General features: G+C 44.3%; 1 long non-coding RNA gene and 1 pseudogene across 1 annotated transcript in view; one reads left to right on the top strand and one right to left on the bottom strand.

Moving 5' to 3' along the window:
• Positions 1-16,815: 16,815 nt before the first annotated feature.
• The window catches only part of LOC107156145, a 49,854-nt gene continuing 44,490 nt past the window's right edge, over positions 16,816-22,179 (top strand). The window contains exon 1 of the long non-coding RNA XR_001505316.2: positions 16,816-17,325. This is a non-coding gene — a long non-coding RNA (uncharacterized LOC107156145). The remainder of the gene's footprint in view (positions 17,326-22,179) is intronic.
• LOC125620196 lies at positions 19,724-19,819 on the bottom strand (annotated as a pseudogene).

Raw genomic sequence — 22,179 nt, 5'->3', positions numbered from 1 at the left:
CATCTCAAGCCCTTCTAGAAAGATTTTGAGGAAAAAGGTGAGGATAAGTTTATTTTGAAACTTATTGCCAAGGGACCCCCTTCCCCTGAAAAAGGGTGCCCCAACTAACATTTCTACCAACAGAGCATAAAAGGACCCATATCTCCACATCTTTTTGTGTATTTTTACTAAAATATATTTCTATCATATATGTCAGAGTGGTAAGCTATGTCTATTTGAAGAGATTGGAATGGGATGAGCAATTTATGAAGTAGTAATTATAATGAATCCCATTTTACAGGTAAGGAAACAGAATGATTGAGGTTGGCGATTTGTCCAGGCATTTTGACCCTGTCTCTTAATTCAATGCTCAGTTAAGCGGCCATTTTACTGTACCCCTCTGATGGTCAAACTCCACAGAGCCATGTATCTGCTGCCACACATGGAGATCATCAACAGTCCAGCCAAGTTACAAAAGTAGGCAGGAAGCATGTGCACACCGGCATATGTGGGGTGCTGGAGTGGCGCTGGGAAGAGAAGTCTAGCATTTATCTCCTCAGAGCTGAGGATGGCTCCCTTCCTTGGGTCTTGCTGCTTCGGCCCCTGATTATAGAGACAGGGTTGGAGTCCTATTTAATCACTCTGTGTCTGGCATGTGGAAAGTACTCAGTAAATATTTGCTGGCTCTTGCATAAATTCTGGTTGATATTTTTGTCACCAAATATGGAGAGAGAACTGTCCCTTTAGCTAGGTCAGGCTTACTTCTCTGCATGAAGTGAGTCTGTGCCAGGCCCCGAGAAGGGAGGCATTGACCTTCCAAGGAAAAGACCTTCCTGCTGTAAAGACAAGGATTTCTCAGCAGGTGGCGCTGCAGCGAGCCGACCCCCGCCCCTGGCTCCCTTGGAGGTTCCTTGGCTTTCTCAAAGTGATTAACTGGGAGATTGGCAGGCAATAGTGGCAATGGAAGTTTAATGTTCTGGAAACCCAGCCTTTTTCCTTTTTCTCCAGGTTTTCCCTGGTGAGCCAGGAAAAGGTCTTGCAGCTTAACAGGCAGACAGGGATGAGGCCCGGGAGTTTTGTCATCAGAGACTGGAATTTATCACTGTGACACCAAACCCAGGCATGACTGCATTTATGGAGGAGAAATAGGTTGGGGGAGGAAACTACTGTCCCACCTGGGGACAGTGCATTGAGACCTTGCCATGACCCTGAGATTTGATTGGCTACCGCAAATGTCATCAATTGGTCTTGCAGTTCTAAGACGATATTCAATACCTGGTGGGTCCTATGCCTTTGTGCCTGTCAAACAGATGACTTGACACAGTGACAAGAGCTGACAGGCCTGTGTTAACATTTTACCTCGGTTCTCTATTAACTTTTGTGATATTGAGGAGGCATCTTTATTCCTTTGAGCCTCAGTTTTCCTTCTCTGGATATGGGGGCAATAATAATTACCCTTATTGTAGAATTCAATGACACAGTGTATGCAGTTGGCTAGCACTCTTTCTGCTACCCAGAGATGCAGGAGTGTGGAGTGGTAAAGATCACACCTCTGGACCTAGATTTCCTGGGTTCAAACCTGATTGACAGTTTTCTAGCTGTGGAAATATTGGCGAGAAAACTCAGCTTCTCTACTTTGGTTTCCTTACCTATAAGATGGGGGGATAATAGTGACACATTCCCCCAGAGGAGCATTGTGACGACCGAATGAGTGAGCATTCATAAAATGCTTAAATCCATGGCTGGCACAGGGTGAGTGCTCTACAAGTTCTTAAAATAAGTTGAGGGTCCAGCCACCCTCTTCTACTTTTCTATCCTTCCTTCCTTCTTGATCTTACATTTTTTGCTGTTCTATAAGATCTGATTTGGGTCTTGGTTTTCTGATTTGTAATCAGTGTTTCTTGGGGTCACCCAACTCAGTCTCACCAGGTACTTCCCTTGGGATTGGAGTCTGCCCCGCAGGTGCCATGCCTAGATAGATCCAGTCTAGATGGATTCTTCTAGAACTCACCTGATATCTTTATGACTCTACTCAGTGCCTTTGCCCAAAGACCTCTGCTGCCTCCTCCCTCGTCTCCCTCAGGAATCCAGTGATGTTCCTTCCTTCCTTCCTCGTTTCCTCCTGTTCTTTCCTCACTGGTACTGCCAAGGTCCCAGCAGGTCCAATGGCTGAGCCCATTGGAAGGACAACAGGATCCCTAAAAGCTAGATTTCCTCTTGGGTGGGCCCAAGGTGGGTGAAGACCAAATGTTGGTCTTTAATCCAACATTCCATCTAGAGACTTCTCACTGCCAAGTTTAACCTTCCTTTCCAGTATAAGGCAGCCTTAGTATTAAATGGCTGTAATGAATAATAACAAAAGAAACTACATTTGTTTAGGGCTTACTGATATAACAGATTGCTGTACATATATGTATTTTAAATTTTGTTTATTTGTAAGTATAGTATTGTTGATTTTTACAGTTCTGTAAAAGAGTTTTCCCCAATTTTTACTTGGTAAAATACATATAAAATTTGCTATCTTAATTTTATTTTTTGGTACTAAGATTGAACATAGGGCCTCTCCCATGCTAAGCACATGCTCTACCACTGAACTACATACCAGTTCTATTTTAGCCATTCTTTTTCTCCATGATGCTGGGGTTGGAGCCCAGGGCCTCATGCATGCTAAGCAAGCACTCTACAACTGACCTACATCCCAGCCCCATATCTTCATCAGTTTTAAGTATACACTTCAGTGATAGGAAATTCATGTTGCAGTATGACCAACACCTCACTCTAGAGCACTTTTTATGTTATCAAACAGAAACTCTACTCACTAAACAATAATTCCCATTTCTCTTTCCCCACAGTCCCTGGCAACCATCATTCTACTTCCTGTCTCTAAATTCTTCATCTAAGTGAACTCATACAGAATTTGTTTTTTTGTGACTGGCTTATTTCACTTAGTATTACGTCCTTAAGGTTCATCCATGTGGAAGTGTATGTCAGAATTCCCTCCTTTTCAAAGGCTGAATTATATTTCATTGTATTTAGATACCATGTTTGCTTGTTTGTTCATCCATCCATGGACACTTAGGTTGCATCTACATTTAAGTTATGTGGATGCTGCTGCTAGGCTCATGGGTGTAGAGATCTCTCTTCTATATTCTGCATTCCATGGTAAGATAAGTTTTATTTTATTTTTTTTTCATTTTACAGATGAGGAAAATGAGGCCCAGAGGGGATAAATGATCCGCCTAGGGCTGCAGCCAGTGGGTGGCCTGGTTTGCTTGGATCCAAAACCAGCTGTCTGCACCAAACTGCTGCCAATAAACCGGAATCTGCCTCCCTGTCTCTTCTATCTGCTGGAAGCTGCAAGATATAACATCTCCCTCTTCCACGTTTGTGCTTAATGTATATGAAGAAAGCTGTCATGTCGATTTTTTTTTTCTTTAGGCTAAATACCTTCAACTGTGTGTTAGATTATACGACATGGTTTCCAAGCATCTCAACATCTTGGCTTCCCTTTTCCGGACACAATTGTTGGTTGATGTCTCTCTGATGTGCATTTTTCTGTATCCTGTACTCAGTGCTTGAGACATTTTGAATCTCTCTGTCTTGATAGTACACTATCATGGTTTAAGAGTTTTGCATTCAGGCTGATCTGGATTCAAATCCTAGCTCTGCCCCATGTATCGCTGTATGATTGTGGCAGATTGCTTTTTTCAAAACATGGATGCCATCATGTATTCCATTGTGCATGTTCTTACAATATGCAATTCTCCTCTTCTCAAATGGTGGGCTCTATGTCCCACTTAAATGTGGGCAGACTTTTGTGACTGCATGGCCAATAATATATAGCAGAAGTGAATTATGTGACTTCTAAAGGTAGGTAAATGAGTAACTTCCATCTAGTTTCCTTGATGCTAGAATACCTACAAATGTATAAAGGAAAGAGGTTTGTTTGGCTCATGATTCTAGTGGTTGAAAAGTCCCAATACAGTGGAGAAGTGGAAAGGGGACCAATCGAGGGCAGGGGGTGCCAAGCACATGGGCTGCCTCATTCTATAACAGCCCACTGTCAGGAGAACTCACCTAGTCTCCTGGAAACTACACTACTCTCTTCTGAAAGGGACGATCTCATGGCCCCATCACCTTCCACTAGGCCTCATCTCTTAAAGATCCACTGCTTTTCAATCCTGCTACACTGGGGAATTAGAACTCAAATGAGACTTTCCAGGGACAATCCACATTAAAACCACAGCAGATAGGTACTCGTGGAACTCAGTCACCATGCTGTGAGAAAGCCCTGTTGGCTGAGGGGCAGAGACCTCACAGTGAAGCCATGCATAGGCATGTGGCTGATGGCTCAGCTGAAGTGCTAGTATAGTCACTGTCAACCTCTGGACATGTGTAAGAAAGCCATCGAGATGATTGTGTGTGTTGATAGGGAAGTCTTTGAGATGACTGACACCAGCCCTGCCCACCACTTAACTGTATCATTATGAGTGACTTCAGGTGAGAATCACCCAGCTGTACCCAGGCAACCTAGAATAAAATAGTCATTCTAAGCCAGGCACGGTGGCACATACCTGTAATCCCAGGGACCTGGGAGCCTGAGGCAGGAGGATCACAAGTTTGAGGCCAGCTTCCACATGTTAGTGAGACCCTGTCTTAAAAAATAAAAACGGCTGGGAATGTGGATCAATGGTGAAGCACTCCTGGGTTCAGTCCCTAGTACTGAAAAAAACAATCATTCTAGGGCTGGGGTTGTAGTTCAGTGAGTTTGATTCCCAGACTTAGAAAATAAAATAGTTTTTTTAAGTCATTAAGGAATGATCAGATATGTAGCAACAGATAATCAGAACAGTGATGTTAGGCTTTATTTGGGCTCCCTAAGTCTCAGTTTCCTTATCTGTGAAACGAGGACTGGAAATCTACCTTGGGGGAGTATCACGAGCATTAAAAGACAATGTATGTGAAGCATTCGGCCTGTGCTTGCCTGTGCAAAACGTAATTAATTATGATTAGTGACATCATGAGGGAGATGAATCGAGACCTCAGAACTAGCTAGAGACAGAAGAATAGGAGACTGAACTTGCAGTGGGGGCACCTCTGGGAATCAGCTCAGATGTGCAGGGAGTTGTGACAAGCCTCAGGCAGCAGCCAGTGTGAGATTGCCCGTCCAATCTGGGATATCATTTACTTCTTGACCTGCAATGGGGTGTGTGAACCATCAGTATGAAGCCTGGAGAGGAGAGGGCAAGACCTTGGTCAAACCTGGAGCTGACTGCCGGGAAGGTGTGAGTGGGACACAGAAACATTGTTGGGAGTTGGCCACCGGGTGGCCCAAAAGGTGAGAGGGGATTGTGCTAGCGTTCTAGAAGTTGGAGGTCACAGCTGGCAAAGTTAACGAAGTGACAAGAGGGGGAGCCCGGGAGAATGCCTGATGGAGTTCTGGACATGGTGTTTTCTTGTGGCTTGGTCCCTCTGCTTCAAATGGCAGTGGTCTCAGGGTCTGAAAGGAATAATGTCTGGAAAATTCAGGCAGCTGTCAATTCTTAAATCTTCAAAAGTGCCAGATGCGGCGGCGCATCCTTATAATTCCAGAGGCTCAGGAGGCTGGGGCAGGAGGATTGTGAGTTCAAAGCCGGCCTCAGCAACTTAGCGAGGTGCTAAGCAACTCAGTGAGACTTGTCTCAAAATCAAAAGGGCTGGGGATGTGGCTCAGTGGTTAAGTGCCCCTGCGTTCAATCCTCAGTTTAAAAAAATAAAAATCTTAAAGAGCAACATTAACCACCCCTTCCCCCAAGAAGCTCCCCACCGCAAATCCCTATGCTCCACCTCCACAAATAGCACAAATATGCTCCTTGTAGAAAAATGATATGATATAAAAAGCAAAAAAGGGCAAAATAAAAATCATCATATTTCTCTAGTCCAGAGATAACCTCTGTTAACATTTTGGTATACATATACAGCCTTCCAGACGGTGCACAAAAATAGAAATGTACTGTTTGGAAACCTGCTTTTATCACTTAATGATACGCCCTGGACATCTTTCCATGTTATGAAATGTGCATCTGCAGTTCTAAGCTTTTCCATTTGGGGACATGGAGCAGTGTGCTGGGGGTCCTATGAAGTAGCAGGAAAACCATGGTTCATCACACTAGAGCACCAATTTGACTCAGTGGTAAGTTGCTTAAAATACTATTTTTATATTAAAACAAACCCAGCTACGGTATGGAGTAGAATATAAAATGTGCATGAATTTTTAGGAGAAGATGTGAGACTTCAGAGATACATCAGGCCTGTCTTGTTCTTTTGTACCAGCCTTTTAAATGGCAGGTAGCCATTAGCTCATGGGGGTGGGATCAGCTGAATGGTTTGAATGGAAAGAGGAGGGAAGAGGATAAGTGACAATTTAGGGGCAATAAGGGCACCCAGAGTCATTCCTGGAGGCACAGAGTCCCTTGCCCAGTAGGCAGTGAGATGATCAGCAGTACAATGTGGGCGTCTTGAATTCATGGCTTGGCCTTCAGAGCCTGGGCCTGGCCAGGGGTTTAATTATAAGCCATTCCATTTCTAACCTCCTCCTCAGCCTGTTGGCATAGAGCAGTGAAGGCTGGGGTGGCGTCAGGGTAGGGAAGTGTGGCTGTATCTGACATTGCACTTAGAATTAATCCAGTGACTCCACATGGACTGTGCACAGGGTGAAATGACTCTGTCCCAGATCTGCTATTAGCAACCTCTGTGACTACAGACGATTTACTTAACTTCTCTGTGCCTGGTTTTGTCTTCTGTGAGCTGGTAATAAAAGTAGCATCTCAATGGGTTGTTGAGGGCATTAAATAGGTAAAGTATAGTACTTAGAGTATCACTCGGGACATAGTAACTGTTCAATATGTGCTAATTATTATTGTTATGTAATCTGTGCTTGCATAAGTTTCTCATGGCAATAGTGTCACACACTTGTTTCAAGCTGAGCTTGTGGCTAATTGAAACTCCTGGGTCTTTTTCATTGGCATTGTTATTAAGCTGGTATTTATTCTCTGTGTTGCTATTAGTTTTTAATTGCATGGCTTATTAATGTTCCTTGTCTTATTTCTGATCTATTATCTTAAAGCATGGTAGTTATCCCACAGTTAAGCCTTCTTTTCTAGAGACAATTGGGTTTCAGTTTCTAATGACATAATTTTACTGTCCCCATTTTACAGATGACAAAACTAAGGGAAGGGAAGTACTAGCTATTGCATGAGTCCTTTATGCCACATGTTGGGCTAGGTGCTTTGAATTTCAGAACAAACTAAAGTGGCATGATTTATTTTTTTTTAAATTTGTTCTAAATAGTTATCTATGACAGTAGAATGCATTTTGACACATCATACATAAATGGAGTATAACTTCTCATTCTTCTCGTTGTACATGATGTAGAATCATACTGGTTGTATAATCATAAATGTATGTAGAGTAATAATGTCCAATTTATTCTACTATCCTTCCTACCCCCATATGCCCTCCCCTCCCTTCAGGACCCCTCTGCCTGATCCAAAGTACCTCTATTTTTCCCTAGCCCCACCTCCTTATTATGAATTAGCATCTGCATTATCAGAGAAAACATTTGGCCTTTGATTTTTGGGGGACTGCCTTATTTCACATAGCATGATATTCTCCAGCTCCAATCATTTGCCTGCAAATGCTATAATTTCATTTTTTTTTAAGGCTGAGTAAAGTCCTTTGTGTATATATACCACATTTTCTTTATCCATGCATCTGTTGAGGGGCATCTAGATTGGTTTCATAGTTTAGCTATTGTGAATTGAGCTGCTATAAACATTGACGGGGCTGTGTTACTGTAGTGTGCTGATTTTAAATCCTTTGGGTATAAACCGAGGAGTAGGATAGTTGGGTTAAATGGTGGTTCCATTCCAAGTTTTCTAAGGAATCTCCATACTGCTTTCCAGAGTGGTCCTACCATCAATGCATGAGTGTGCTTTCCCCTCACATCCTCATCGCTGGATTTCTTACTTCCATTTTACACATGTGGCAAAAGTAGCTCAGAGAGGTTAATCAGTTAGCCCAAGTTTACTCAGCTGCCCCTCAGTTTTCCCCACATCATACTACCCGCTGGTTTTGGGTCATCCATACATTGAAATGTTATGATTCTATTCAGGCTATTGACTAGATGTTTTATGGGACAAAGCCAAGGAGAGAGAGAAATCACTGGAGAACCCCTTCTAGGTAGATCTATTAGTCTTACACCCCTAAATCAATACTCTTTGTATGGGATCAGTGAGCCACTGAAATTGGATGCTGCTATTGGAAACCAAGGTCTTATGCTTCTTAACCACAAAGAAAACCTCCTTCCTTCACAACTTTAAGGGAAGGTTCTTTCCTTGACCCCTTTTGGCTGGAGTCTAAACATTTTATAGGGTCACATGTCCTGAATCAGTCCCCAGAAATGTTCCTGTTCAAGCTGAGTGCGAGAAGTGTTATGGAGCACTCTGGGAATAGTCAGCATCTGCCTGTATTTACTCTTGTTGTTGATTAAAGCCGACAGCCAGAACGCCAGGAGCCCAGACTGTGGGCACAGGACCGCAGTCTCTGGAGAAGAGGAAGAATCGACAGCATTGGCTGGACTAAGAGAAACCCAGGCCCTTCTTTCCCACTATCAGGATCCTCAACTTGACAGACCAGCAGAGCCGTCAGATCATAAGAAGAGGAAGAGATCATTTCTTCCAGATTGATCTTGGCCCCATTTTGGAAGAAAGAAGCAGTTGAAGAGAGTGGTGATATGGAGGCTGGTGCCAGAGGGCTCTAGAATTGTGTCCAAGGGCCTGTGGACAGCAGCATTAATCATACTTTTCCCTAGGGGATGAAGAAACTGGTGGACAAAGCTCTGACACACTGATTAACCCTCTGATCCCCACCGGTTCAGGCTGATCTAGAGCAGAAGGAGAGGAGTTGAGAGAGGCCCCTCCTGATCCCCGCCCTTGGAATGATGTGTTGAGGTCTCTGAACTCCCCCGTTCCCAATTCTGTGCTACACAATGTCAGGTGTAGTGCAGTGACCCATTTGGACCTAGAATATGCTTGATCTTCTGCCTCCTCCATCTGACCCTTCTGGAAGGAGCATGGTCAGGGTAGCAACCCTTTGTGTTTTGCCGCTGTTCTTCACACAGCGGCTCAGACTCCTGCAGGGCTTTCCTTTCCACTTAGAATAAAGTCCAGAGTGCTCAGCATGGGCCACGTGGCCCTGTGTGCTTGGGCCTCCGCTCCCCAGCAGCCTCACCTCCTACCCCATGGCCCACAGTAGCCTCCCTGCTGTGCTTTGAACATGCTATGCCTGCTCACGCCTCCGGATCTTCACACTTTCTGTTCCCTCTCTATGGCTGCCAGATTTAGCAAATGAAAATACAGGACACCCAGTTAGAATCAAATCTCAGATAAACAATGAATAATTCTCAGAACAAGTATGCCCCATGCAATATTTGTTTACCTGCCCTTCAAATTTAACCAGGCATCCTGCACTTTGACTGGCAGCCCTGAGCACTCTGGGGAAGGTTGCTTCTCAGATACGTACGTGGTAATTCCCTCACTTTCTCCAGGTCTCTGCTCACCTTGCCAGAGGCCTTGCCTTTCTGTCGCACCTGCAATAGCAGTCTCCTCAATCAACTCCCTCGTCCTGCTTACTCATCTGCAGACCTCTTACCTTGACCTCATATGATGCCATTTTTGAACTCGTTTATTGGTTGGCTTTATGTCTTCCTGGAACACATAAACTCCAGGAAGGCAGGAATTTTTGTCTTCCTGCGCTATCCTCAGTCTCTGGACTCATTGTTGGTGCTGAATAAACATTTACTGAGTGAGGAAATGACCTCTTTACTTTGATTCACCCTTTGGGATGTGATCCCTTCAAACTTTGATCTCCTTTCAAGTGACTTCCCTTCCTATGAGCCACAGCCTCGTTGCCTTCAGGTTGATGTTCATGCACGCCAGGTTCATTCCCACCTCCAGGACTTGGGACTTGCTGCCCGACACAAGCCTTCATGCTGTTTCTATGAGTGATCCTTCTCTCCCCTTAGATCTCAGAGGGGTGCTTCCCAACCTTTCTAACCAAAATCTTATCCTAGACCTTTCACTCACATGATTCTTTTATTTCCCTTAAAAATCTCATTGCTTTCAGAAATTATTTGTTTAATGATTGATTTTTTTCTTTTTAAAAATTTATTTTTAGTTGTAGATGGACACAATATCTGTATTTTATTTATTTATTTTTTAATAAATGGTGTTGATGATTAAACTCAGTATCTCACGCATGCGAGGCAAGTGCTCTACCACTGAGCCACAGCCCCCAACCCAATTTTTTCTTTCTTCTTTGTGTCCTTCACACAAGAATATAAGTTCCATGAGGCATTGGCACGAGTCACTTGTACATCACCATATCCCAGCACCTAGACCCATGGCTGGAATACAATATAAAATCAATATATCTTTGTTGATTGAATGAGAGAGGGAGCTATTTTGGGGTGGTTGATGTACTCCAGCTTTTCAGGAACATTGGTAACTTCCACATGGGAGGTGGCTAATAGCAGAGGGAGACTGAGCCCTGGATCCACCCTAGAGAGGGACTGTCCATGCTGTTGGGCTGCACCTTGTCTCAGGGTGACCGGGAATGCTTAGTCAACAAAGCCGACTAAGGGTGAGACGTCTGGAGAGGGCTTCTTAGCTCTCTGCTTTTCTCCTTGGGGCAGCCACCTCTTTCCCATTGAAACATGTCCCTTTGGGCTGGGACCATGGGAGTGTCTCCTCCATGCCCCCTTTCCCTCTGTGTCTCATTGCAGAGGTTGAGCAGGCCCAGAGGAATGGTGAGACCCACAGTGACTATGGAGCCCCAGGTGATTGTGGAGAAAATGAGTATTGTCCTTGGGCTGTCCCATGAGAAAGAAACCAGTGTCCTGTGTGTTCAGTTGCTGAACTTTTGGGGTTTGCTGCTGAAGTTTACACTAATGAATACACGGCTGTATCCGCTGTGTCTAATATATAGAAAGTGCTCGGTAAATGTTTTGTTGAGCTCCCTGGTGAGGAAGAGCTGTTTATGCCTGCAAATGGAACAGAATTGCATTAAATAACTAAGGGGAGCCTGCCACCTTCCCTTATTTGTCCAGATAAGAAGCGTCCTTCTTAACTCCCTAATGTCATCAGACTCACCAAGCATGAGTCCCCCTCTCTCTGCATTTACCAGGGGTCAAACTTGTAAAATGTGTCCTTCAAGGCACAAGCAAAAGAGGAGTTTATGACAGATTCCTACAATTACAGTGGTCTTCCATGTTATCTGTGTCACTTGGAGGTAGATGCTACAGCATGATTGGCTGCACCTATAAATGATCTCTGTGATGAGTTTCCAGGGACTCTTTTGATGGAAATTTATCTTAGCAAGTTAGTGGCAGTCCTTCCCAGCTCAACTGTTTTACATGGCCTGATTTTTTTTTTCTGTGAAACCTATTTCCACCCTCAGACTGATTTCTTGTTTCTTGGCTCCTTCAGATCGAGTGACCCTTGGAATTTTTATAGCGTGGGCTTTAGTGGCACACTCTTAATTCAGTTTCTATTAAGAGTTTTTGCAGAAGGCTTAACAATTTTCTTCATGCATAGTCTTCATCTGCCCTTAAAATGGACGTTGATCTTCATTTTCTTGCTACCCTTACACTTTGGCACAGACAAAAATCCCTCTCTCTGGACTATAACTAAGAGATTGACTTTTTTAAGAAAAGAAATTTTACTTTTACTTTGAAATTAAGAAAACAACAAATTTAAGATCAGAATTCTGAACTAGTTTAGAGGACACTGATTTCCTGGTGGGCACAGCTGACAGTCTCTCTGTTCGTAAATGAATCACTTAGCAAGTATTTATTGGGCTCCTGTGAGGCCCTGCACCAGGCCCAGGAGATTCAAAGATGAAGACAGTGAAGACTGACCTCACGAGAGCTCCTAGTGCATACAAAAACCCAACAGGAAAAAATTGTACAACGTAGTGTGATAAATATAATAATAGAAACATGTAACAGTGGGATTTTCTCAACACAGTGAAGAAGGCCCCAAATTCTCTCCTCTACTTGACACTATCTGAGGCACCCTGTCCCAAATTCTCCCTTTTCAGTTTTGGGTATCACTTTGGTCTTGTTTCCTCCTTTGCCAACTATTGCAAGAGAAAAAAAGACTGATGAAGGAATTTTGTTCTTTAATACACTGGATTTAATTACACTGAGATACCATCTCACTTCAGTCAGAATGGCAATTATCAAGAATACAAGTGACAATGTTGGTGAGGATGTGGGGGAAAAGGTTCACTCATAACTTGCTGTTGGACTGCAATGGTGCAACCACTCTGGAAAGCAGTATGGAGATTCCTTAGAAAACATGGAATTGGAACCACCATTTGATCCAGTCATCCCACTCCTTGGCATATACCCAAAGGACTTAAAATCAGCATACTACAGAAACGCAGCCACATCAACGTTTATAGCAGCTCAATTCACAATAGCTAAGCTATGGAACCAACCGAGGTGCACTTCAACAGATTAATGGATAAAGAAAATGTGGTCCATATACACAATGGAATATTACTTAGCTATACGAAGAATGAAATGATGACATTTGCAGGTAAATGGATGGAACCAGAAAATATCATGCTAAATGAAATAAGCCAATCCCCCCAAAACAAAGGTCAAATGTTCTCTCTGATATATGGGTGCTAACTCGTAACAGGGGAGGGTAGGGAGGAAAAGTATAGAAGTTCATTGGATTAGACAAAGGGGAATGAAAGGAAGGGAGGGAGGATGGGAATAGGAAAGACCGAAGAATGAATTGGACATTGCTTTTCTATGCTCTCATATGAATACGCCACCAGTGTAACTCACATCATGTTGAACCACAAGAATGGGATCAAAATTGTAATGGGTTGCACCCAATGTATGTATAATATGTCAAAATACATCTACAAAATACATCTAAAAACAACAACAAGAATACACTGGTTTTGGGGAACTGCCTTACACATATGTATTATTCTTTAAAAAGAAATATGACTCAACAAATGCACAATTTCACGTGATTTATTTTGCCTACCTTTATAGGCCTTTGCATGTGAACAAATAAGTTAGAAAAATAGTCGCTTTAGTAGGTTATATCCGCCCCCCCCATGTTTTTTGGAGACAGGGTCTCCCTATGTTTCCCAGGCTGACCTTACTTCTGGACTCCAGCAATCCTTCTGCCTCAGACTCCTGAGTAGCTGGTACAATAGATGTGCCACCATGTTTAGCTTTATACATGCTTTTTTATTTGCAAAATTTGGCTACTTCTGTAAGTGAAGAATAGATGAGAAGTAACACTTACCTAGAGTATCTGCTTACTTCTGGAAGATTCTGTGTCACAAGCTGTCACTAGCACTCTTTGTGTGCATAGCCCTCCCCTCCCTAGGAGGAATACTAGGTTCTCACGGTCAGCAGTGTTCACTCCTCAGGGCTCTTCTCTGGCAGGGGAAGGAAGGAGCCCTGATCCACTCTAGATGGGACACTCCCTGCAGGTCACCTTTCAGAGAGGTCAGAAAACCTCACCAAAACCAATACCATTGGTCTTTGTTCTTTTGATCCAATTTTGGGCTGGGAAAAAGAACAGAGCAGGGTAGAGAAAAAGAGATGGAGGGCCCTGGGCATGGGGGTGGGTGAAGGTAAGATTGTTGCTGCTCATCTTCCTGTAGAAGGTCACAGGACAGCCTATGAGGTCCAAGGAGCAAGGGGGAGACCACATGCTTTTCTGGGCCTGGATCCATTTCTGTCTTTATCAGTCACTGGTTCTTATTCTTCCGTCTTCTGGTGGCCTTCTGGAAGGGTGATCGCCATAGCACAGAGGAACTATTGAGGACTTGGGAGTGGGAAAGTAGGGGCTTTCCAGAATCAGGGGAGAGCCCTTTGTTCCTTGGGGTCCTCTAGAAACAGATTCTCAAAATTAGCTCTCAACTCCCATGTGTAAGGAGAGGAAGGAAAAAGAACTAGAATCAGACAAGACCCTGACAGAATTAGGCAAAGCCCTGGAACACCCTTCCTCGTTGCACCCACTGACAAAATTCCTAAGGAAAATATCTGGGCTCTAGAGCATAAGACCTGGGAGAGTTCTTGTTCTGCTGCTGTCAGCTTCACTTCCCTGACATCTGCATTCCTCATCTGCAGAATGAGGAGTATTTGAAATGAGACAATATGTAAAGAGCCTCTAGGTAGCGCAGTGGGTACAAACAACCGCTAATTCTGCTATAGGTAAGTAATGGCCTTTGGGCTCCATGTGGCTCCATCCTGCCCTTTAGACTTGTGACATAATACCTTGGCTTGACCCATGACAATCTGTAGGGTCTCCCATTGTCCTAGGGACCCAGAAGAACTAGGGAGTATGAAGCAGCCTTCTGCAGTCTTCTGGGATTCTTGCTGTCTCCTGTGGAGGACTTGCCCGAACATCCCCTTTTCCTCTGTCTTTGTGTAGGCAAATGCTCTTCCCTGACCTACAACACTCCCCTGCCTGGTCTGCTGCGCTATTCCTGACTCACAGCCCAGGACAAACATGACCAGTTCCCTGTAACTTTCTCTGACTCTCTGAGAAAATCAATTTCTTGCTTATCTGTGTTCCTGTAGCACTTTGCAGAGGCCTCTGAGGCCTCTGTTGTTGTCTAATCAAGTCTCGTTATAGCTGCTTCTCACATTTCTGTCTTTCTCATTAGACTGTGAACTCTTCCAAGGCAAGGACCATGCTTTATTAACCAGGGCCAAAGATGTAGATGTGCTTAAGCATCTTTATTTTCATGGATGAGCTATTGGGAGAGGTTTGATCCTGCTCCCATGGTACAGAAGGAAGGGTTGAGAGATAGTGGGAGGGAAATGTGTATTAATGTTTCTCTTTGGCTTTTTGAATGCTTGGAGGTATGGGGGAAATGAGATGGTCTGGGCATTCTTTCTTCTTCTTTTTGGTACTGGGGATTGAACTCTGGGATGCTCCATCAATGAGTTATATCATCCATTTTTACTTTGAGAGAGGGTCTCTCTAACTTGTGATCCTCCTGCCTTAGCCTTCTGAGTCACTGGGATTATAGATGTGTGCCTCTGGAACTTGGTCTTAAGAATCAGTAATTTGCTTAGCAACACGTACCCCTGGGAGAAAGAAAGTCTGCATGAAATAAAGAATGAACGGGAGTGGAAGACTTGGGATCAAGTCCATTTACTTGCAATGGTATCTCACGCAGGTCAGCCATTCTCAGCCTTAAGTTTCCTGATCTGGGGAAAAGCATGCTTGTTTCTGGGTTTTATAGCAAAGACAGGGCATTGCTACCTGCTTATCTATCCTGTCTCCTTTCCTTGTGAGCATCCAGGCTCCCTTGGAGTTAGGGAGGCATGTGACTAAGTTCTGACCACTCAATGTCAGTGGAATTGATGTTTGTGTCCAGGGTCTCCCTGATGGAAACCTCCCCTGAGTCCTCCATATTATCTCTTTGCCTCTCTGAGCACTGCAAGTGAAGGCCTTGGAGGCCCCAGGGAATGGCAATGCCACGCCATGAAAGGGGCCTGGATCCCCAGTGTCTACATAAGACAGGTTCTCTTCCTTTCTGCCTACCTGTATTGCATTATGATGAGATCGAGAAACACTGTGATTTTGTTAAGCCACTCAAATTTTGGAGTCATTCTTTATAGCATTTAACCTACTTTGACAGAGTTTAAATGGATAAAAGTTTTTCAGAGACTTCAAAGTGCTGGACTAATGTGGCTGGTTATTATTATGGCTTTTATTCCAGAAAAATCTTTTGAGTGCACAGCTGGGGAATTTTTTCCAGGTTTTATATAGTTCCTGTATCTTCTCAAAGGTGGAGAGGGAATGAGGAGAGCCCTTGGAAAATATGTCATGGTCTAACTATGCAGAGGAGTGCGTGATTTGCGTTCCAGGGATAAGACTCCTCCAGGAAGGGGAGTCCTGATTGACAGTTCTATTCCTGTGGGGGAGAAGACCTGTCTCAGAATAGACCCTAGGTGGCAGTATCCAGCACAGGGGGCAATTAGAAGGCTTCTGAACACAGGCTGTTTGAGGGCTGAGCACTCCAGGGTTAGAAAGGGGAGGTAAAATTGGATCAATTGTCATTTAGGCCCTGGGAGACCTTGTCCATCATGTGAACCACTCAGCTTTCTGAGTGGTTCCCTTCACACAGGGCTGCTCCCAGAGTTCAACCCAGGTGACTTTTAACCTTGGTCTTTTGACCTGGCCCAGCAGAGGGCTGATAAAAGACATAAAACCCCCTCCAGATGTTGACTTAACCTAGCATCTGGGCAGGAAGTGGGGTGTAATGTGGATGGATCCAGACACCAGACATCAAGAGACTGCAGTCCTTAATCAGAAAGAAGAAGGAAGGAGAAGACAATCACTTGTCATGGGCCATATACTTTATCTATATTAAATCCTTTAATTGTTACGACAATTCTAAGATAGGTATTGCCGCTGTTACAGACAAAGAAACCGAGGCCTAGGGTAATAGAGAACCTTGCCAGGATCCCACGGCTATTACAGGCAGAATCGAAATCCTGCTCTCTCTTCCTTAAGAGCCAATGTCCTTGACACTGTCCCTTGTAGCTCTCTCATTAGGATAGCCCCAGGTCAGGGCTGAGAAAAGGGACCCCCTGGCTCAGCCCTGCTCAGTTCACTGGAAGGCCCACGGAGAAGCATTCATTCCTTCTTCTGAGTTTGGGGAAAACTTTCTGTGAGCACATGAAGCCTAAGTCAACAGGTAGAGGCCATCAGAAAAAGGAGATGGAGAGAAGGACAGGATAGATGTTGGGGAGAAAGTGGAAATCAAAGGAAAATTATGATGGAAGCAACATTGAAAGCCTTTCAGATGGGGTCAAGAGGCCATCAGGAAATGGGACTTAAGCATGTTTGCAGCTGTTGCCTGGAATGTAAACTTTTTTTTCTCTGTCCTTTGACCGCAGGCATCTGGAACTGAGGTGCCCAGAGGCTCAAGAAAGCACATCAAGAGGTTAATGGACTCTTGTTTTGTGGACATTTCCTTCCTGTTTATGCTTTCTTTTCTTTATTGACATCAGTCACACAGCTCCTGTTTCTTGTCAATATTCAGTTGTCCATAGAAGCCCCCACTTTTCCTGCCGCCCTTGGAACACTGATTCTCAGTTATCTTGAACCCGTCCTTCTGGAACTGCAATCCCTAAGACCCCGGGGAGAGTCCTTCTACTTCTGCAGTTGCCGAGTTTGGATTGATGGAAAAGGAAAGGGGATGTACCAAAGGGGAGAGGAAGAAAAGGAGAGGTAAAAAGCAGTAAAGAAGGTAAAACAATGAAAGAAAGGGGAGGGAGGAAGATGTTGCCTCCCCTGACGTTTTCATCTGGAGTCTGGTGTCTTCACTATGGGAAGAGAGGTGGCAGGCTGCTCCGGGTGTGCAGGAGGCAGTACTTGAGAATCTATGAGGATTCGATGTCTTTCTGGAACTTAGCTTGTGCCCAGTTCAGCCTAGCCCAGAAGCAGAACAGTTTGGGCCGTTTTCAATTCATCATTCAGAACCTAGTCTCACTGGAGGCTCTTCGTGGACTAGTCTTTCAGCAGGAACCTGCTTTGGGATGTGTGCAGCCTGTGCCTGGGAGAGAAGTCATCCTCTTTGGTTTGGCCAGACCTAGTCTGCGAGACCACAGTGAATGCTACCACATGGGTTTCTGGGGGCCATCCAGCTAGTTCCCTTGAGAGCTGCCTGGCATAACAATGCTATGCTTCTCTTTGCCAGCTGTCATTCCGTTAATGTTTGTGCCGAACCCCAAAAGCCTTCAACAGCCAGCACCACTTCTCCAACCCTGATTGGGAGGAGAAAATGCATTAAAAAAACCAATTGTTTCTCCAGTGGCAGGTCCCTGGCCCAGGAAGGCTCTGGGCTGGATCAGACAACAGCTGGAGTAGTGCACAGAGAGCTTCCCCACACTGCAGCCTTCCGGCCAGTTTTCCCAGAACCTTTCTGAGGGGCTGAGCTCCAAGGCAGTCAGTGGAAACTCTGGTTTAGTGGCTCATGGAGAAGATGCACTTTCTATATTTCTCCAAGACTTACAGAAAAGTAGGAGGAATGAGCAGGGCTGGACCTCTAGAAAAACACCCTGGTGACCTGCAGATGGGCCTGCCTGTTGGTATTAGAGAGGGAAAAACTTCAGGCCATCTCATTAACCCTCCTGACATGAGAATTCCCTTGTTGTGGAAAATCGAGATTCTGCATGGTGTTTTATAGCTCATCTGTTAGGATCACTTGTTTATTTTACTTTCAAAATAATTTTTTTTTAAGGGAAGCAATGCCTTTAGTCATGCTCCTAATTTTAAGAGGCTCTGCTGAGCCGTTTTCACTGGTTGAATTATAACAAGACCAGTGAGGTCATAGTCGGTGGATTAATTATAGCAAGGCTGGTGAGAAAATTCAACCTCCTTTGATAAACACAGCTTAGCTACTTTAAGTGAACAATTTTCTACAGCAAACATTTTAACACATGTTGTCTCTTACAGCAAACTTTAATGGTCTCCTGGTTACAAGCTGGCAGTTCTTAGAACTCTTAAACCATTCAATATTATAGGAAAACTGCATTTTTTTTTCCCCATAAACAGACTTAGATGGAAATTCAACTACATAACAACAAGATTCAGAAAAAAAGTATGGATTTAACCTAAATTTTGTATCTGATGTGTAAATATTTCTAACCTTTTTCATCGGTCTAAGCCAAGTCCCAGGCTAACCCAAGGTTTTGCATCCTCAAAGCACTTGTGTCAATATCTTCTTTACTTAATGTTCTTTCTTAATGTTTTTTTCATTAGGTGCCATTTAATCAAGGCTGAATAAAAGCCTTGGGTGTGTGTGTATGTGTGTGTGTGTGTGTGTGTGTGTGTGTGTACACATAAATATATACATATATATAAATATACACACAAAAATATATGATATATATGAAATATACTTGTGGAAAAAATGGTGGCTGTAGTTATAATGTTTGCTGAGCAAGCAGCTCTGCAATACAATGGGGTGGACTTGGAATGAAGAGGAAATTTGTTTTAGAAGTGAGGGATGCAGTGGGCTGCTGTGTTCAAATTTGGTCTTTTCTTGGTTATCATCTGAGACCTGAAAATGGAGGCCCTCCTCACAAAGGAACCAACACTGGGAGAATATCGAAGCGTAGCATCTTTGAATTAGAAGGTAGTATATGGTGGTTTTGTTTAATTCTTGCCTAACACGTGATTTTTGTCTGAACTGTGTCCATACTATGACTCACAATGAGCACAGCACTCACCCCAGGGCCAGGCACACAATGGGTTCTTGGCGAACGTTGAATGATGAGATGGATCTATGAGTAACCAACCCCATGGGGCGGAAGTGAAGCTCACCATCTCCCAAGTTGCCTGCCTGCAGTGTCTGGGTCCTAGAGAATATATCCACTCCTTTTTTTTTTTTTTTTGTTTGCTTCTGGATCCTCCAACTGTAGCTAACTATGACTCTGATTTTAGGTTATTTTAAAAATGGTTTTATTAGTGCATTATAGTCATACATAACAGTTAAGTTCATTTTGTCCCAATCGTACAAGCGTGGAATATAATTAACTGCATTTCAGTCCCCAGTGCTTCCTCCTTCCCCCTGTTCCCCTTCCCCTACTCTCCTGATCTTTCTTCTCTTTATTTATATTTTAGTTGGTTCTTTATAGACACACATAAAGTTGGAATTCACTGTGAATGTCATCCTTGAGTAGGGGCCATGTTAATCTTCTCTGTATCCTTCTAAATTTAGGAGGTAGGGACACACACACACACACACATACACACACATGCACACACACACATGCACACATGCATACACCCACACACAATTTTTTATTTTTTAACTAATTTTGTGGTGCTGGGGATTGAATCTAGGGTCTTGCGCATGATGCTAGGCAAGCATTCTACCACTAAGCTACTGAGTAGTATTGTTATTTTTGGTACCGGGATTAAACCCAGGGGTGTTTAACCACGGAGCCACACACCCAGGCCATTTTATTTAGTGGGGTGAGGGAAAGGAAGTGGCACAGGCTATGGAAAGTCAAGGGAAGGAGGTGTACAGGGAGCAGGGAGGGTTGTCTTGTTATGCAGGTGAAGTCTCCCAGGTGACAGTCAAATGTGGCAGTCTGTCTGGGCCAGGTGTCGGATCCCTCATTTCTTCTGGTGAATAGATCTTCCCTAGGCCAGAAGGTGAGATGGCAGATAGAAAAACAGGCTGTTTCTTTCACCAAGAGATTTCCTTTATAGATATGCATTTCTTTATATCTTAATAAAAGAACAACTTTTCAGAGCTAGTCCTATATTTACAGAGGTCAGCAATTTCTTAATAACTAACTTGAAATGTGCCAAAGAAACATATTTGGGTGGGGGTGTTTTTCTCTTTCATATGGTTTAGAGTATGGTCTGGGATCAGACAGCTTGGGTACAAATCCTGTTTCTCTCTCTCCATATATATATAATTTTTTTTCCCCTGATGCTGGAGATTGAAACCAGGGCACTTTACCACTGAACTACATCCCCAGCCCTTTTTATTTTTATTTTGAAACAGGGTCTTGCCAAGTCGCTGAGGCTGGCTTTGAACTTGCAATCCTCTTCCCTTAGCCTCCTGAATTACCAGTGTGCACCACCACACCTGGCAATACATATTTATTTACGTCGTGAACCTGAGGTCGAGGAAGGCAGAACATTTTGCGTGATGTCTCTGAGCAAGGAAGCAGCACTGTGTTCTGAAGCCATGGCTGACTTCCAGACTTCTGCCCTGACTTTCCTGAAGACTTCGACAAGTTCTTGTTATGAAGACTTCAAATTATTTATAGTCCCATCATTCTCAATAGGACAACTTTTTTATTTATTTATTTTTGTCAGCTGACTGCCTTCACTCTTCCAATGCTGAAAATCACTTTCCAGAAGGGGTGAGGATAGGAACAATTCCTTTCATGCCTACTTACTCTGTGTGTGTGTGTGTGTGTGTGTGTGTGTGTGTGTCTTCCTACCCAATTCAGTGGCCTTAGAAGTAGCATTTCCCAAGCTCTGCCATAGCATCAGCATGACAGGCTGGGGACTGAGGCTTGGGTAATGGGGTGAAGATCAGGACAACAGAGAGGTGCAAGGTATGGGAAAGGGGAGGCTCACCTTAATTTGAGGACTTGCCAGAGCCACCTCTTTTGCCTCCTTGATTGCCTGGACTGGGGGTGGGGGGATCCAGCATGTGAAGACTTAGATTTCTGCAGACATAAAGGATGGATTCACACCCTATTTAGCTTTCTGGCTCACCAGCTTCGCACCTGAGGAGCTGTTGATGATCCTCCTCCCTGCCATTCTCAGTTACTCCCTGCTGTACCACACTTCCCTCCTCGCTCCTCTGCCACCATAGCCACAGGGTTGGCCCGGAAGTTGGGGTGGGCAGGCTCTGCTCTCTGGTGAGCTGGTACTCCCTAGGCCTGGGGAGACTGAGGAGGCCTTGGTCAGCCTACAGGCTGGGAGAGGGGAAGGGAAGGAGGAAGCCAAGGGCTGGGGTTTGCTGGCAGTGGCACCTGTTTCTAAGGGAAAAGGGTGGTGCAGACACCCTGAGCTGAGCCATGGGAGGGGCTGGAGAGAGATCAGGGAGGCTGATGTAAGCGACCCCGAGGAGAAACTCATCTAGAGAGATGCCCTCTGTGTGAGGACCAGGTCAGGTGTAGACACTCTCCTCCTGATGGAGGCTGTTACGGTTTGGATGTGGTATCCCCCCAAAGCTCACATGTGAGACGGTGCAAGAAGGTTTGGAGGAGAAATGATTGGGGATATAGCCTTAACCTAATCAATGAATTAATCCCTGGTGGGATTAACTAGAGGCAGGTGGGGTGTGGCTGCTCATTGGGGGTGTGGCTTTGGGATATATGTTTGTATCTGGCAAGTGGAATCTCTCTGTTTTCTGATCATCTTGTGAGCTGCTTCCCTCCACCACACTCTTCCACCATGATGCACTGCCTCACCTGGAGCCCTGAGGAATGCAGCTGGCCTTCTATGGACTAAGACCTCTGAAACTGTGAGCCCTCTAATAAACTTTCCTCCTCTACAGTTGTGCTGGTTGGGTCTTTTAGTCACAGCAGCAAAAAGGCTGACTAAAACAGAGTCATTCCCTTCTTTT

Source organism: Marmota marmota, unplaced genomic scaffold (assembly GCF_001458135.2).
Source record: "Marmota marmota marmota unplaced genomic scaffold, marMar, whole genome shotgun sequence".
In the NCBI taxonomy this organism is placed as follows: Eukaryota; Metazoa; Chordata; class Mammalia; order Rodentia; family Sciuridae; genus Marmota; species Marmota marmota.
The sequence above is the reverse complement of the archived record's forward strand: the minus strand, read 5'-3'. Positions and strand labels throughout refer to the sequence as shown.